This window comes from Canis lupus, chromosome 12, assembly GCF_003254725.2.
Source record: "Canis lupus dingo isolate Sandy chromosome 12, ASM325472v2, whole genome shotgun sequence".
NCBI classification, from domain to species: Eukaryota; Metazoa; Chordata; class Mammalia; order Carnivora; family Canidae; genus Canis; species Canis lupus.
Window position 1 is genome coordinate 56022954 of NC_064254.1, and position 18209 is coordinate 56041162.

Below are 18209 nucleotides of genomic sequence, written 5' to 3' on the forward strand. Positions count from 1 at the left end.
TCCAATAAACCCAACATATGACAGAGGATTAATGGAAGATCTGCTTGCTAAAATGTAGGCATTCTCTCCATGGTCTTTTTAATCATCCTCTATCTAAGGGAAATGATTCCAGTGGTTAGGATTTCAAACATGGTAGAAGAGAACAGTCCTATGGCATAGGGTCTCACTTGGTGAAACCATCAGGCCAATCACATCAGATTTCACAAGGGTGATCTTGACTACCTGTGTGGACTTTTAAATAATAAACCTGAATATTAGAGGTAATCCTGCTTTGCTTCTACCCAAGACATGAACTAAAAGTATCTTGAGAATTTTAGGAAGCAAGAAGATTTATGCCTGAAAGGTGGCTTTTTTCTTTAATGTTATTATATCAGAAAAGACCTTTCAATTTATACGTAAATAATTCCAATTTAATATTACACATCTTTGAAAATTGCTAATCCATGTGTAATTTATTTTTTCCATGTGTAATTTATATGTAACTTTGATGAACTAGAAGACAACAGCTTACTGCTAGACAGTGTTTTGTTGTAAATAAAAATATAGATTTTTTAAAATATAGATTTTTTAATTTTACCATTCCCCTTTTTGCTTATGCAGTGATTCTTTATCTGAGTGCATATAGCAAAGCAATTCTTTTTTTGAAGATTTTTTGTTGTTGTTGTTTCTAAGTGTTCTCTACATCTAACATGTGGCTTGAACTCACAATCCTGAAATTAAGAGTCACATGCTATACCAACTGAGCCAAACAGGTGCCCCACAGCAAAGGAAATTTAGATAGCCAATTTTATAAGCAACAATTTCTAACATAACAATCTTTACAATCTAGTGAAGGATATCACACACATACACACACAAACACACACGAAAAATTATAATAGAAGAGAACCTTAATATTTTAATAACCGTGTACTTCAGATATAAAGGGACCATCAAAATCTTTAATTCATTATTTTTTACTGGCATTCCTCAGAGCCTTCTCAGAGGTTGCTTTCAGAAGTAGCATTTAGGGAGGGGAGAAGGAAGGGAACTAGCCTTCTGAGCACTATCCTTTTTACATACACATCAGCCACAGGAGCTCTACTTTCACCAATTTTAAGTAAGATTTAGTTTGAACAAGGAATTGCAGGATTAAAGTTTGAGACTTACTCATATAACATTCCTATTGTTTTACAGATAAAATAGTTGCCTGAAGCCAAAATAAATTACAGGACTGCCCTAGCCCGAAGAACTTGTAGGAGAAGGCTTGAAACCGGTTCTGTTAATGTCCTAGTATTGCTCTAGTGAGTGGCTGTTTTAATATCGGACATAAGATGATTTATATAAATTCTCTTTTATCTTTAACATGCTTTATATAAATGTGATGGATATTAAAAACCTGGAATATTCTTCTCATATCTAAAAAACGAGTATTTAGTTTTTCACTTTCCTTTCTGGTCGCTTGAGTATAAGTAATTTTTACATAATTCTAATCATATTATAGATATATACTTATACTTATTTTTTAACCTATTTTGTATATTTATTTATGTTGCCACAGGCTTCTTATTTAGAAATTTTACTTATACAAAGTCCTATTATATTACTCTAGCATACTTTATTTAATCATGTACATATTGTTGGACATGGAATATATCTTTCATTTTTGTGCAGTTTTTTTTGTATCCCTATACCTGTTCTCTCTTTCAGATTATTTTTTCAAAATAAATTGTGAAAAGTGGTATTAACATATCAAAAGTATATAAAAATCTTTGTGACCGCTACATTGCTTTCTGAAAGGGTTGTGCAAGTATTGTTTTACCACAGCTTCTCTCCTATATCAGTATTTTGAAATTATGTTACTTTCATTAGGTGGTGCCATATTGATGTTTTGCTCTGTGTTTTAATCATTAGTGAAGACTATTTTTATCATTATACCTGTGTGGAAATTATCATCCTTTGAGTGAATTGTTGGTTTATATATTTTTCTCTCTTATTTTCTGGTTTTCTCAATTTAGTTCTCTTGAGTTATAAAAACTTGCATATTTACAAATATTTCATTTCACTAAAAATATATTCATAGCTTCACACACACACACACACACACACTTTTTTTTCCATCTTCAAGGCTTTATTGTGAAAATGTCAAAATAAATTACATTTGACATCATTGCCAGTAAGTACATACAGTGAGTGAGTCCAGTACAGCCAGCAACACCCTAGCAAGGTGGGGGCAAGAATGAACTCATTAAAACATTTGCAGAAAAACAGAATGCCTCTCCTTCTCACCCAGCTGCCCAGCCAGCACAGCCCTGGGTCACAGGATGAACGCAGGTGTGGATGTACACGCCCATCACTGGCTTCACATGTTGGGGGGGTGGGTGAGGTCCAGCCCACACAGTACTGGGGAAGGGGCTGAGAGGCAGAGAGGGTGTCTGGGTCATATATATATACACATACATATATATATGATATGATATGATATGAATCATATCATATCATATATATATTATTTTGTTTATATATTTGAGAGAGAGCAACATGAGTGGGGGTGGGGGTTGCTGAAGGGCAGAGGAAGAATGAGAAGCAGACTCCCTGCCAAGCAGGGAGCCCAACTTGCGGCCAGATCCAGGACCCTGGGATCATGACCTGAGCCAAAGGCAAACATTTTACTGACTGAGCCACCCAGGCACCCCAGCCTCTAATATTTTTAACTACTGACTTTAATGTTAACTCAAGTTATTGCTACCACTGATGCCTTTAAAGGAGGCTCTAAAAATTAACTTTGAAATGTGTTTTTTTTTTTTCTTTGTTAGGAACTATCTTATTTTGAATAAAATGAAAGTATACTTTTAATAAAAGAGCTGTATTATCTTATAAATCCAGAAGATTAATTTTTGGCTAGATAATTTGGGTGGGTAATTAAATTTGTAAAACTCAAATCTTCTGAACCCTGCCCTACCACTTCTCATGTAAAATACATATATTCATAGCTAACTTTATCCTAGTTTTAATCACAGATTTCCTCTTTTTAAACCAATTCATATCTCTGGCAATTCTAATCTTACACTTTTATCCTTTATAATTCTAGTCCTCAAACTGCTAGAATTAATGAAAACTCCTTATTTCAGTATTCCCCAAAGAATGATTTACCAAAATAAAACAGAGAAAAAAAAAAGCAGAAAATCAAACAGTTCTATGCAAATAATCCTTGAGTTACATGTTTGAGTTGGTAAAGTTCAGAAGGATTCTTCATTTGTGAAGGAGTATTCTTATTTGACAAACAATGAATGTATAAACAAGCAAGCATTATCTTTTCCTCCTTTTTGTTCTCTTAACCCTCCGGGGTGGGGGGGGAAGAGGATGCTTTGAGAATTTGACACTTATTCACATATTCTCCCACTGGTGTTTCAGAGCTTCCAGAAACATCAAATCCAGTTGGAGGATGTTCAAAACCATATTGCTTGCTATTGCAACTGGTATAGTGAACTAATTTTTGTAAAATGATTGGCCCTAACCTGAATTTCTCGTCAGCTGCCTCCATCAAACAGAATTAGAGTCTTTTTCCATTGCTATGAGGTTAATAGCATTTTCAGATTCTAATCTAGTCTCTAGAAAATTGTCTTTAAAAAAATTAATCAATAATACTCATTTTTACATCAGTATGTCAAACAAGGCAGAGTCTACTGCACCAGGCATTTTTGCCATTAACTGTCCTATCCAGTACATATTCCTACATGACAAAAGTCAATAAACTTGCCATGCTTGCAGCATTGCCATTTGTTCATGTTTTTAATTCACTCATGTATTAAAGCTAGCCTGGAAGACTCACTGGGCGAAGACATTAAATTCCCCTGAAGCAAATATTTTCATGAAAAAGGCTTAAATACATTTTAATGTCTGTATCCTGATTTATTCTCCTTAGGGATACTGGACAAATGCTTTCTGAGGACAATTTATGTGTACTGCCATGAAATAAATAACCAATTAATGTATTTATTTTCAAAGTGACCTGGAGGCCACATCAACACAGATCTATTTAAATAAGAAATGGGGAAGAGTTGTTTTGAGAATTGAATTAGATAATCATATAAAAGCTTAAAGTCTAATGTCAGGCAGATAATAAATACTAGATATTAATAATAATGAGCATTATTAATTATGAGTACTTCCATTATATCAAAGAACAATTTTAAATTATAATTGGGACTCTGGAGAGGGTAATATCAAGCATAACCATTTCTATCATTGGTCCCACGTTTGTAATATTGAATATTTAGTGGTCATGTAAATGTAAAAAAAAAAAAAAGAAAGAAAAAAAAGATTGTTTCTTTTTTACAAAGAGAACCAAATTGACCAGAAATGGAGTAGCCTGTTAAGTGTTAAGGTAAATACTCATAGAAGAGATTCTTTGTTAAACTGATGATGAGATAGCTTTTTTTTTTTTTTTTTAAGAGAAGGTGTAGCAGCATATGAAGGACAGAATCTTAAGCAGGCTCCACCCCTAGCACAGAGCCTGACTTGATCTCATAATCCTGAGATCTTGACTTGAGCCTAAATCAAGAGTCAGATGCTTCATCGACTGAGCCACCCTGGTGCCCCGGAATAGCATTTTTAGTTCAATTAAATTGATATTGAGCCCCTGTTATAGGTCAGGCACTATCCTATAGTGGCACAAAATGTAACTCTTAGTTCTGTCTTTCAGGAACTGTAACAGAGTATGGGAGACAGGATGTAAGTTAGCTATATTGCAGTATAGTAAATGAAATAATATAATATGTGAGATACAGAAAAAGACAAAATAAGTACTATCAGCAAGATCAGGAAAAGCTACCTAGGAAAATACACAAGTTGGACTTTGAAATATATAAAAGTTAGGAAGCATGTTAATGACACAGGGTATAGCCATACAAAAGACTAGAGGCCAGAATAAGGATGGTACTTGAGGGAAATTTAGGATGCTGTCCAGCAAGTGTGAGATGGAGGTGACTGAAAAGAGGTGAAGCTGGAATGCCAAATAGAGGTCAGATTTTGAAAGGGTCTGTAACTATGTTACAAAATTTGAACTTAAGGTCAATGGGGAACCACTGAAGGATTTAAAACATGAGATAGACCTGATTGGTCATTCTTTTTATTTATTTATTTATTTATTTATTTATTTATTTATTTATTTATTTTTGATTGGTCATTCTTAAATTTTATAAAGAAGAAGGTAATTCTGAAATGTGAGGAAGAGATGGTAGAGAGGTGAAGGTGAAGGCAGGAAATTGTAGTTCTTGACTTTATTCACTGCTATAGAAACTTATAAAGTTAAAAGTTATGGAAATCCTGTTGAACAGTAGATTAATTGATCAGTGGTTTGCAGCAATAGTAATAATTTTTACCCCCTTCTTTGGAGGATTACTATTGAGCTCTTTCTTTGTGAGCTGGCCTCATGCTTTATTTTTATTTCCTGATCTCAAGAGAGGTATTAAGAAACCACTAAATGTCTGCAACAGAGATAATGAGGTCTTAGGTTCAGGCCATGCAGAGAGTTGAGGAAAGTGACTGAAGTGACAAGAAGGATATGTGGGAGCAAGAAATGGGGAGAGAAAATAACATAGAAGAGCAGCAATGTGTTAATGAAGTCAAATGTCCTGAAAACAAAACAAAAATTATCAACTTCTACACAAATATAGACAAATAATATTTAATTTAGAAATTTGTTGTGACAATATAATAGTAAACCTGAATGCTGTTCAATGTATGGATATTAATTTTTTTTTCTTTTTTTTTTAATTTTATTTATTTATGATAGTCACACAGAGAGAGAGAGAGAGAGAGAGGCACAGACACAGGCAGAGGGAGAAGCAGGCTCCATGCAGGGAGCCCGACGTGGGATTCGATCCCGAGTCTCCAGGATCGCGCCCTGGGCCAAAGGCAGGCGCCAAACCGCTGCGCCACCCAGGGATCCCTGGATATTAATTTTTTAAAAAAGATTTTATCTATTTATTTTAGAGAGAGAGAAAGCACGGGAGCAGAGGGAGGAGCAGAAGGAGAGAGAGAATCTCAAGCAGACCTTGTGCTGAGCATGGAGCCCTACATAGGGCTCAGTCTCCTACCCCTGAGATCATGACCTGAGCCAAAGGCAGGTGCTTAATCTACTGAGCCACCCTGGTGCCCCTAGATATTAATTTTTAAATACATGTCACGTAAGTAGAGCATTCAAAGACATAAGGATGAGGAGCTAATCTTCTTTTCTTTAAAAACAAAGATTATTTATTTGAGAGAGAGAGAGAACACAAGCAGTGGTAACAGGCATGGGGAGAGGGAGAAGCCCTAATTTGGGGCTTCATCCCAGGACCCCAGGATCATGACCTGAGCCTAAGGCAGATATTTAATCTACTAAACCACCCAGGTGCCTTGGAATAATTTTCAAAAAGAAACCTTTCAGTAAAGAAAATCTGATTGCTTGTTGCTTGCCTTATTCATAATCAAAAGCATTTATTAAAAAGAGTATCTATATTTGCCTGATATCTCATCACACTTTCTTGTTCTACTTAATATATTAAAATTCAAGTAACACAAGGTATGATGCAATCATTTTTTTTGGTACCCTCTGACTTCCTGTTGCTGACTCAAATTGTTTAAAACTGCTAAATTTCTTTGTCCAGTTAAAAGGTAAGACATATTACTAAGTGCTTGAGTTATAGGTCTGTTCCTTAGTAAATTAATTGTATTTTATTTTTAAATGAAAAAAGTTCTTTTTTAAAAAAGATTTATTATTTATTTTAGAGAGAACATGCAGGGCAGGGAGGGGCAGGGAAAGTCCTAAGCAGACTCCTTGCTGAGCACAGAATCCAATGCAGGGCTTGATCCTAGGACCCTGAGATCATGGCCTGAGCCAAACAGGAGTCAGTCATTTAACTGACTGCACCACTCAGATGCTCCTTAAATGAAAAAGCTCTACTAGAAGGATCCAGTGTCATGAAGAAAATTAAACTATTTATGTATAAAAAGTAGATCAATGGCTCCTTTTGATTGGGTAAAAGAACAACTATTCCTGGAAAGAAGAAGGGCATGTGTTACCTGAAAGTAGAATTGAGGTCTGTGAGGTATTAACCATTAGTGAAACCATTAGAGAGGTGTGGACAATCTTATATTCTTTGAGCCTCTTTCTTAAACTGGGATACTACAGAGAGGTGACTTATCCAGCAAGGAAGGTGGAGATTGTTTTGATCTTAGGCTAAAGGGTCCAGGGTGAAAAACAGTGCATTACTTTTGGTAATTTAGAGGGATAGACTGTGCTGCTAATTGAATAGCTAACATATAGTGAGGCAATATATTAATTATGGGATTTAAATTTGTTTTAAAAAACTTAAGTATATTTGATATATGTTCAAATAATTACATTTTAGAATAATTTTCAGAAAGGAAATTAGTTCTTATTAAAATATTAATAATCCATATTTTAAAATCTATAAGGCTGCAGGTGCAAAAAATCAACAGTCTAGCACAGTACCTGGAAAAAAAGACTTACAAGGTTAATTGAATGAATGAATGCATGACTGCTTCTTAGAGGGAATCTGAGATGTTCCAGCTGCTTCCACTAGGGCGCTGTGCACTACTTCCATCTAGTGGCGATCTACCTGGAGTTACATGGGTAATTAAAAAAGAAAACTGGCCCCTCTAGAAGGGAATTATATGTATCTTGACTTCTTGCCTACCTTCAACTTTATTGAATTTACTGAAGAGAACAACCCTATAAAACCCAATTCTGAATATTCTACGAAAATGTAGTTGAAGATTTTGTTCATGATAACGTTCATGAGTCAATGGAGCTATCGAAGTTACAATCATTTATTTAAGAAAATTGTGCCTGGAAATGGAAAAATCATTTACAGGTAAGACAAATAAAGATTTCTATTGAATATATAGACACATTTTCAACCTCAGTAGCAGGTAAATGTACATAAAATACTATTTCTTCCTATCAAAATAGCAGATTACAAAAAACAATACTCTGTTGGTAAGGACGAAACAAGAGAGGTACTTTCAACAGTTGTTGGTAGGAGAGTAAATTGGAACAGTCAGTTTTTTTAAAATTAAATTTTTAGCCTTTTTACTTGCAAACAATTTTCATGCTTATAGAAAGATTGCAAGAATGTGATTAGTACAAAGAACACTTGTATAACTTTTATCCAGATCTATCTATTGTTAATATACTACTCTATTTTTTTTTAAAGATTTTATTTATTTATTCATGAGAGACACAGATAGAGAGAGAGAGGCAGAGACACAGACAGAGGAGAAGCAGGCTCCATGCAGGAAGCCCGATGCAGGACTAGATCCTGGGACTCCTGCCTGGGCCAAAGGCAGGCGCCAAACCGCTGAGCCACTCAGGGATCCCCTATACTACTCTATTTTATTTTATTTTTTTACTTATTTGAGAGAGAGAGAGAGATTGGGAGAGAAGGCGCACCGGCAGGGGAAGGGGAAAAGAGAGAGAAGCAGATTCCCCGCTGAACAGGGAGTCTGATTTAGGGCTCAATCCCAGGATCCTGAGATCATGACCCAAGCCTAAGGCATTTAACCAACTGAGCCAATCAGGCTACCCTACTACTTCATTTAATTTATAACTTTTGTGTGGAACTATTTGAGGCTAAGATGCACACATCATGACCTTTTAGACCTGAACACATCAGAGTATATTTCCTTAGGAATATTCTCTTATATATTCATGGTACAGTTATTGATGTTACTGAATTTAATATTGATATGATAATTTTTATCTGATCTACTATTCATTTTATAATTTTCTCAATTGACTCAATAATCTTTCATAGAGATTTCTTTCCCTTCAGTACAGGACAGGTTTCAGTCTCAGATTAGATATTGCATTAAGTTGTCATGTCTCTTTAGCCTCCTTTCATCTGGAACATTTCCACACAGCCCCACTTTGTCCGTATTTATTTATTTTTAATTATTTATTTATGAGAGACACACACAGAGAGAGGCAGAGGCACAGGCAGAAGGAGATGCAAGCTCCATGCACAGAGCCTGATGTGGGACTTGATCCCGGGACTCCAGGATCACACTCTGGGCTGAAGGCAGCGCTAAACCGCTGAGTCACCCGGGGTACCCCACTTTGTCCTTATGACCTTGACATCTTTGAAGAATATAGAATTTCCTTTTTTCTTTGATAGAACATTTCACATTTTGTGCTTGTCTAATGATTCTCATTATTCTAATCTTTATGTTATCTGTTGAAACCAGATGTGTACTTCTCAGATTACCACATCTGAAGGCACATGATGTTCATCTGACCCTCACTGGTAATGTTAATTTGTCTACCTGATTGAGGTGGTCTGATTTCTTCATAATCTAGTTATCATTTTTTTCTGTACTTTTACACTTTAAAATCACACAAATATTCTACTCTTCATAAAAAAAATCTCTGAGATTTAGCAACTGTTGATGATCCTGCTCTTTCCAAACTTTACAGTGATTGTTGTAAAATGCTCATTTTCAACTTCACTACTCTCTTTGTATTTACCAGTTGGCCCTCTGCACTCTACTACAAGCAAAAGCACTCTTTCCTTTATCTCTCATTTGTCTATATGGATTCATGAATTCCTATTTTTAAAAATGGCTTACCATTCATTACTGTACTGTACTGGCCCAGATTTGACCAGTGGAAGCCCCTTCAAGATGGATTTTTTTTTTTCTGGGTAACAAAGAAAGAAAAATAAGGAAAATACTTTTTTTTTTGTATTTTGTTTTTTAAAAAATCTACCAATATTTTCTGGAGATCATTCCATATCAGTTCATAGAAATCTCCTTCACTTTTTTTTTTTGTACAGCTGTATAGCATTCCATTAGGACATTTATCTTTAATAGAAAACCATGTGAAGAATCTTTAAAATGTTTCTACCCATTGACCAAGTAATTTCAATTTTAAGAGTATCTCCCTTTAAAGGAAGTTCTCAGAAATAAAGATAAACGTTTATGCATAAAGATGTTCAATAAAACATTTGTTTTTAAAATAGATTTTATTTGTTTTAAATAATTTCTACACAATGTGGGGCTTGAACTCACAACCCTGAGATTAAGAGTCACATGCTCTCCCAACTAAGCCACCCAGGCATCCTAGTAAAGCATCATTTATAATGGTTAAAAAAAAAACTTAGAATAATATGAATAGCTTACATTAAAGGAATGGTTAATATACTGTATTCACATAGCAAAGCATTATGCAGTCATTAAAAAGATTCATGTCTTAATTTAACATCATCTTAACAAAGATTTTTCAAAATTAAATATTTTGGTTTGAATCATATAGAATGCACAGAAAAGAGATTGGAAGGGAATATCCTGAAGTGATAAAAAATAGCTACTTCTGAGGGCAGGATCTTGGATGATTTTTTCCTGCTTTTCTATGTTTTTTTGTGCTCTCCAAATTATCTTCAGTGAACACATAATCCTATTATTTTCAGAAAAGTTGAAATCAGTAACTATTATTATAAGAAGCTCTTCTCCCTTAGAAATAGAAATACTTATTCGCTGGGATCATTATAAGGTCTTTATTATATTTCTTTTTTTACTCTGGGTGGTAAAAAAGATCAAAAGTCAGTTAGAACTGCTTTTAAAACAAACCCTTACAATTAGCACCTGTGAGTTCTCTTTTTCCACCTTATCGTGATTTTATGTGTTTGTCTTCTTAGCCTTATTATGAGGCCTTTTTTTGGAAAACAATCTCAAAGCTTTTAAAAAAGAAGTGGGGTATAAATAAATAGAACATAAGTGGAATTCCTACGTAATAATTGTCTCCAAACTGCTGAAATAAGCATCATAGATACATAATAGATTTTATTTGAATATTTAAAAAGCTCTATTAAATACCACAGTAACCAATGCTAGGCTTTCTTTGATGCTCTCAGTAGGTGTGTTGGGGAGGAATTTAGCCAGATCTTTGTCTTCCAGACAAATTTAAAAAGAAAAAAAAAAAAGAGAGAGAGAGAGAGAGAGAGAAGACATGAAATCATGATATTGAGTTGACATTATATAAAATGTACTGAAAAGCAGATTAAAATATTACCTTGAAAATTATGTAATATTGAGGCCCCTGGCTGGCATGTGGGGCCCCTGGCAGTCAGTAGAGCATGTGATTCTTGATCTCAGAGTTGTGAGTTTGAGCCCCACGTTGGGTGTAGAGATTACTGAAAAATAAAATCTTTTTAAAAAAAGTTACATCATATATTCGGAATAACAAATGTCCCCTGTCGGGGAAATCTATTTCCACTTGATACTTCTGTTCTCATTCGTCAAGCCCTGCTAATGTTCAATATGTGCTCATTGACCCACTCTGCTTTTTCCCTGCCTGGTATTTAGGAGTCCTCTAACTCAGATCTTCCATGTTTTCTCTTTTAAGCTAGTTCTTTGTGGCATTGGCCTCTGAGGACATGTAGAACAACTGTCTAATTTCCATGCAGGGTTCTTTAATAAAAATGAAGATAATTGTTAAAACCAGCTCCTCCTTCCCTGTCCCACTCTTTTTCAGAATAAATTTGAATGAAAGATAATGGATCCTTTTATTTAATTGTCGAGAAATAAGCACCAACTAATTGTGGTTGGGCTTGTAGGGTCTTGAGAAATCACTGAATTTATTCCTCCATATCCACACAATTTCTGACACAAGAGAATGTCACTTATTACTGAAAGAGAGAGAGAGAGAGAGAGAGGAAGAACATTTTCAATTTAATTTTTAGGGTAATCATTTATTTAAGAACTCTCGCAGTAGGACCCTCTTGTCTCCCTTCCAATCTAACCAAACCTTTATGCTTCAATTTGAGTTTCTTTGTCCTCAGTGGAGGCAGAAAGAAGGAAAATTTACATAACTGAATTCATCTGACAACTCTTATTAAGCTTCTTTTAATTTTTTGTTTTCTAGGTTAAAAAGCATGGTCCTTTAATTTTTTTTCTACTGATGTTATTTTCCAACCAATTAACCAGATTTGTAGCTTTCCTATGAATCATTTCAAAATTGTTCACATGATTTCTTTGCTAGTATCTAAAACAAGACACTGTCCTCTAAGCATCCAGCCAGTGGGGTAAATAAATGAAAATACCTTCTCACATATTCTGTGCTCTTTCTGTTACTCATTTCGCTTCTGGTCTTGGTTTTATGAAATTGCTACTTTGTTATAGATTTCTGTTTGAGTGTGCTAATCAACTTAAGATCACTAATAATCATCGTCCAGACTAGTAACAATCAACCAGCATCAGGAGGTGAGAAACCGTATTTGTCTTGCTAAGCATTATATCCCTAGTATCTCCCACATCGAAGACATTTAATATTTGTATACTGAATGAATTAAGTTTTATGCAGCATTTCATGATTTGCAATGCAGTTTTTTTAAAACCACATTTAGGGACACCTGGGTGGCTCAGCGGTTGAGTGTCTACCTTTGGCTTGGGGCGTGATCCTGGTCCCGGGATCAAGTCCCACATCAGGCTCCCTGCGAGGAGCCTGCTTCTCCCTCTGTCTGTGTCTCTGCCTCACTCTTTGTGTCTCTCATAAATAAATAAATAAAATATTAAAAAAATAAAACCACATTTAATTTAATTTTCCAAGCTATTTATTAAGGTGGCTATTAATTGTAGGAACTGGGATTCAGGATAATCTAACCAAGAAGTAGTGGAGTCAGTACTTTGCTTACTGTGCTGTTGCATGTGGAGGTGGCATTCTGCCTTGGAAAGTGGTATAGTCTCAAGCAGCAGGATAGTCAGGTCACACTCAGTGTCAGTGTGTAATGGGACAGATCCAGTCAGTGGTACTTCAAAATATGGTTTGGAACTTTAAGCAAAATTATAATCTTTTGTATATTGGTGTTATGGAATAAGTTGATGTTTCTGAGCCTCAAGTTTCTTCATCCACAGAATGAGGATAATTATGATACCTATTAACTCACAGAGCTGATGCCATGACCATAAGGATACTGAGTTCATGACTTTGAAAGCACTCTGTAGATTCTAAAGGGCAGTGCATGCTCAGGGTGGTAGCACTGGTGTAAATTGCACCACCTAGTATGCGGCTAACCCATGGTTTCGCAGAGAAATGCACCTTTCACTGACAGGAGGAGTACTCAGTACACATGTACACATGATCAGGGAACATAATCTAAACTATGTTTCCAGTTGTAAAAATCTTTCTGTGTTTGGCATTTCCTATCTTTTTTTTTTTAAAAAAGATTTATTTATTTATTCATGAGAGACACAGAGAGACAGAGACACAGGCAGAGGGAGAAGCAGGCTCTCCTCAGGAGCCTGATGCAGGACTCGATCCTGGATCCTGAGATCACGACCTGAGCTGAAGGCAGCCACCCAACCACTGACCCACCCAGGAGTCCCTGGCATTTCCTATCTAGTTGGCTGTTACTTTATTTTTTTCCTTTTTCTTTTCAGATATTTATTTATTTAAAAAGATATTATTGTTTTATTAGAGCGAGAGAGCATGAACAGCGGGAGGGGGAGAGGGAAAAGAAGAAGCAGACTACCCGCTGAGTAGAGAGCTGGACGCAGGGCTCAACCCCAGGGCTCTGGGATCATGACTTGAGCTGAAGGCAGATGCTTAACCGACTGAGCCACCCAGGCACACTCAAATTTTTATTTAAATTCCAGGTAGTTAGCATACAGTCCAATATTGGTATCAGGAGTAGAATTTAGTAATGTATTGCTTACATACAATACCCTTTGCTCATCATAACAAGTGCTCTCCTTAATACCGGTCACCCATCTATCCTACCCCCTAACCCACATCCCTCCAAAAACTCTAAGTTTGTACTCTGTCTTTAAGAGTCTCTGATGGTTTATTTCCTTCTCTCATTTTTTCTTTTTCTTTTATCCCTCTCTTATATGTTCATCTGTTTTGTTTCTTAAATTCTAAATATGAGTAAAATCATAGGTATTTATCTTTCTGTGGCTGACCTTATTTCCCTTAGCATAATATACTCTAACTCCATCCATGCAAATGGCAAGATTTCATTGTTTTTGATGGCTGAGTAATATTCCACTGTGTGTGTGTGTGTGTGTGTGTGTGTGTGTGCATACAACGCATCTTCTTTATTCATTCAAGCACATCTGGGCTTTTTTTAATAGTTTGGCTATTGTTAATAATGCTTGTATAAACATCAGGCTGCATATACCCTTTGAATCACTATTTCACTATTTTTGTGTCCTTTGGGTAAATACCTAGAAGGGCAATTGCTGGGTCGTAGGGTAGTTCTATTTTTAACTTTTTGTTAAAAAAAACTTTAACATACTATTTTCCAGAGTGGCTGCACCAGTTTGCATTCCCACCAACAGAGCAAGATGGTTTCCCTTTCTCCACATCCTCACCAACACCTATTGTTTCTTGTGTTGTTAATTTTAGCCATTCTGACAGGTGTGAGATGGTATCTCATTGTGATTTTGATACATATTTCTCTGATGATGAGAGACATTGAACATCTTTCATGTGTCTGTTATAGTTAAAGGCTGTTCCTTTCATCACCAAAACACACAAGCAATTCCCTGCTCCCACCCCACTATCCCTATCCATTAAAATGAGAAGACAGAACTTGCATTAGTTTTGGTGAGGTAACTGTGAAACCAATGATTTTGAAATATGAATATTATATTTAGTAGGTATATTGCTCATACTGTAGCACTCAATGTTGTTTGTTTTCAAGTATATTTCGAGGTCAATTATGATCTATAAATTCCTAAACAGTTTAAGTCTTTTTTTCTATATGGACAACTCAGAATAGCTTCAGCACTGTGGAAATTAATTCTGAGGTTCATTAACTGGTGACAAGAAAACTTGTGGAGTTTTGTGTAGGCCTTAATTATTCTTGGCAGGAAAATCTAACCTATTGAGTTTGGAAGCATCTTTACAAGTACCACTTGGTATTGTAATATATGCTGATGACTTCTGCTGCTGTGTTTTATGTATTTTAGCTACATTTTTTATGTTTGCATGGGTACCTTTGGGTAATTTAAACCTGAAATATGTAAATTGATAGGTACAAAAAGACACAAAAATAAGAAATTTAAAAAATAAAATATAAATAAATGAACTCCCTTCCAAACAAAACCAAAAGGAAAATTTTAAATGGCCTTTTATAGGCTAATCTGAAGAGTTAATGTTTTCTTTTACTGGGTTTGTTTCTTTGTTTGTTTTAACATTAGAGGATTTTTTTTAATGATCTTGAAATCACTGGCTAGCAAGCCACTCACTTTTTCTGACTGAGTTAGGTTTTTTTTTTTTTTAGTTGTGTTGGTGTAGCAAAGATATTTGAGAACAAATGATTTAAGGTAAATATGAGGGCAGTATTTTATAAAATGCAGTCTATTTTTCCAGGATGCCAAAGTGAGAAAAAAAGTAGAAATCATATTGTGAGTAGAAATGTAGCTTTACGTAGAACATAGTACATTTTAAAGAAATGTAACTAAAGAAAACTTTGACTTAACAAATAATATTTTCAGTAAAAATGTCTATTCAAACTTCCAAATATTTTAGATACTCCAGTCAAAGATCAGGACAAAGTTCTATATTTTCTTTTTTTTTTTTTAATTTTTATTTATTTATGATAGTCACAGAGAGAGAGAGAGAGAGAGGCAGAGACACAGGCAGAGGGAGAAGCAGGCTCCATGCACCGGGAGCCTGATGTGGGATTCAATTCCGGGTCTCCAGGATCGCGCCCTGGGCCAAAGGCAGGCACCAAACCGCTGCGCCACCCAGAGATCCCTATATTTTCTTTTTTTAAAAATATTTTATTTGTTTATTCATGATAGACAGAGAGAGGCAGAGACACAGACAGAGGGAGAAGCAGGCTCCACGCCGGGAGCCCAACGCAGGACTCGATCACGGGACTCCAGGATCGTGCCCTGGGCCAAAGGCAGGCGCCAAACTGCTGAGCCACCCAGGGATCCCTCTTCAATATTTTCTTAAAAAAGAACTTGTTTAAGTGGAAGGCAGTGATTGAAATAATATTGTAAGGGAATATTTATAAAAACCTACCAAGACCTTTGGAAATATTTAGTTAGTGAAAAATGACAAAACGTCAACGTGTATGAATCAGCATTATTTAGACTGGTAAACAGTAAGGTAGTACCTTTAGAAGATGATACAGAATATGCATATTTATGTATTTTATATGTATTTTAATAGAATACATTGTAGTATAAAAAAACTAAACTTTCAGTGATTCTACAAATTAAGAAATTAAATGATTTATTAAACCTTAAAAAATACCACGTTCTTTGGAAATAAATTGTACAACTTCACCTTAAATATGCTAACTCAAACACTGTGGATGGCCCTTTGCAGTATCTTTGATGGGCAGAATCTTTAATTGATGTTCAGGAAAGCAAGATGTTGTTCAATTTTTGACTCATAGCACTTAGGAAATCAGTCTGCAGACATGTTGGCTGTGGCCCAAGATTTCACTGAACTGCCGGTTCCTGTATGAGAGGCCCTTATGTTTGCCCTTTGATGCCCTGGGGTATAAAGAAGGACAGAGACGGCCTAGCTTAATCACCAAGCCTACAGCAAGTCCACAGATCAGAAGAGCAGATCTTTCCCTCCTGCTCTAACGTTCACAATTCCTTCTGAGGTGCATAAGTTGCCAAAGGGGTTTTTCTTCAGTATAAGTTGGTATCATTGAGTACCTCCTATCCTTTTCTTTTATCTTTGACCAAACTTTGCTCATGATAATGGAATCTTCAGTAACTGTTGCTTCGCCACAGTGTGAGTGCTGGCCTTCTCATAAACCGTACTTCTTCTAAGAGTCATGATTCCCATAAATAGTCACAAATATAGACAACTTAACCATGTTTTAAACTTTCACTGAAGTTCTATCCATCACCTGGTGAATGAGTGCTTCACGAATAGAATACTCACTTATGGTGGATTTACCATTGCTGAAGACCTGAGCCTGTGTGGGGCTGTTGCAGTTTATATCTGTTCTTTAATTAATTCTAAACTTCTATTTTCAGACAACATTCACCTCCTAAGAATTTACATTTTTATTCTATGCTATTTGCTAGTAGTTAAACTTTTTCTGATGGCCAATTTACACAAAGAAGCAAAGCTAAGTAAATAGACCAATCACTTATAACCATTAATGTACTTGCAATCCTAAATCTAGAGCAACAAAATCAGACACTGAGTGTAATAGAAAGCTAGGTTTATCCACTCGGGCATAGGTTGCCTGAGCTCAGACCCCTGCTTCTGACAAATCAGGCATGATTCCACATCTTAGATCTATTGGTTATAAATTTTTTAATCCATCATGAAGGATGATCTTTGGTTGGCCTAGTTCCAGGTATTAAATGTTCTGCAGAACAGTGAAATTGTATTGTAAACTTTACATAAAGTTTCTTTTAATTATTGATTTAAATGGGTAATTATTGACATTAAATTCCAATGTGTAGTGAGAGAAATCCTCGAGTTGTAGGTACTTTTGTATGTACTTAAACCTAAATTTTTCTTAACTTTTGTGTTTTGCATAGTAGGAGCTCCTAGATTAAAACAAAACAGAACAAGATCTTTGCGTAATTAAGTGAGGTACATTTTTTCCACCTGCATTTTCCCCATAGAAACAGGATAAATAATCACTATGTGTTGATGATGTGAGCTTGATATTAACACCCTTAAAAATGCATTTTCTAGGTCTCTAATTGGCAACTGGTAATATATGGCTTTGTGATAATCTTTTGAATGGTCATCATTTAACTCCTATCAATTTACCTTGTTTTCTAAATATCCTCTGACCAACATTGTTTATATACTAAGTCATTAAGTTTTTTTAAGTCAATATAGAATACAACTTTGATCTTAGCCTTAAATGAAATTACCTCTCTCGGGGATCCCTGAGTGCTCAGTGGTTTGGTGCCTGCCTTCCGCCCAGGGCGTGATCCTGGAGTCCTGGAATCGAGTCCCACATCGGGGTCCCTGCTGGGAGCCTGCTTTTCCCTCTGCCTGTGTCTCTGCCTCTCTCTCTCTCCATCTCTCATGAGTAAATTAATAACATCTTAAAAAAAAACTCTCTCTCTCTCTCTCTCTATATATATATATATATATACACACACATATATATATATATATATATATATATATATATTTGCAAACTTTGACTTAAACTTTATATTGATGATACCATTAAGAAATTATTTTCTCATTTGGACTAAGTGCTAAATACCATTTGGTG

The 18209-nt window shown here is 35.5% G+C and overlaps 1 protein-coding gene and 1 long non-coding RNA gene across 2 annotated transcripts in view; one reads left to right on the top strand and one right to left on the bottom strand.

The window, feature by feature from the left end:
• Window positions 1-18209, top strand: part of LOC112658411 (uncharacterized) — a 499297-nt gene that overhangs the window by 90027 nt on the left and 391061 nt on the right. The window lies entirely within an intron of this gene.
• The window catches only part of LOC112658410 (uncharacterized), a 36585-nt gene continuing 29229 nt past the window's right edge, over window positions 10854-18209 (bottom strand). Inside the window, exons 5-6 of the long non-coding RNA XR_007401320.1 lie at window positions 11057-11177; window positions 10854-10934 (exon numbers count right to left, since the gene is read on the bottom strand). This is a non-coding gene — a long non-coding RNA (uncharacterized LOC112658410). The remainder of the gene's footprint in view (window positions 10935-11056; window positions 11178-18209) is intronic.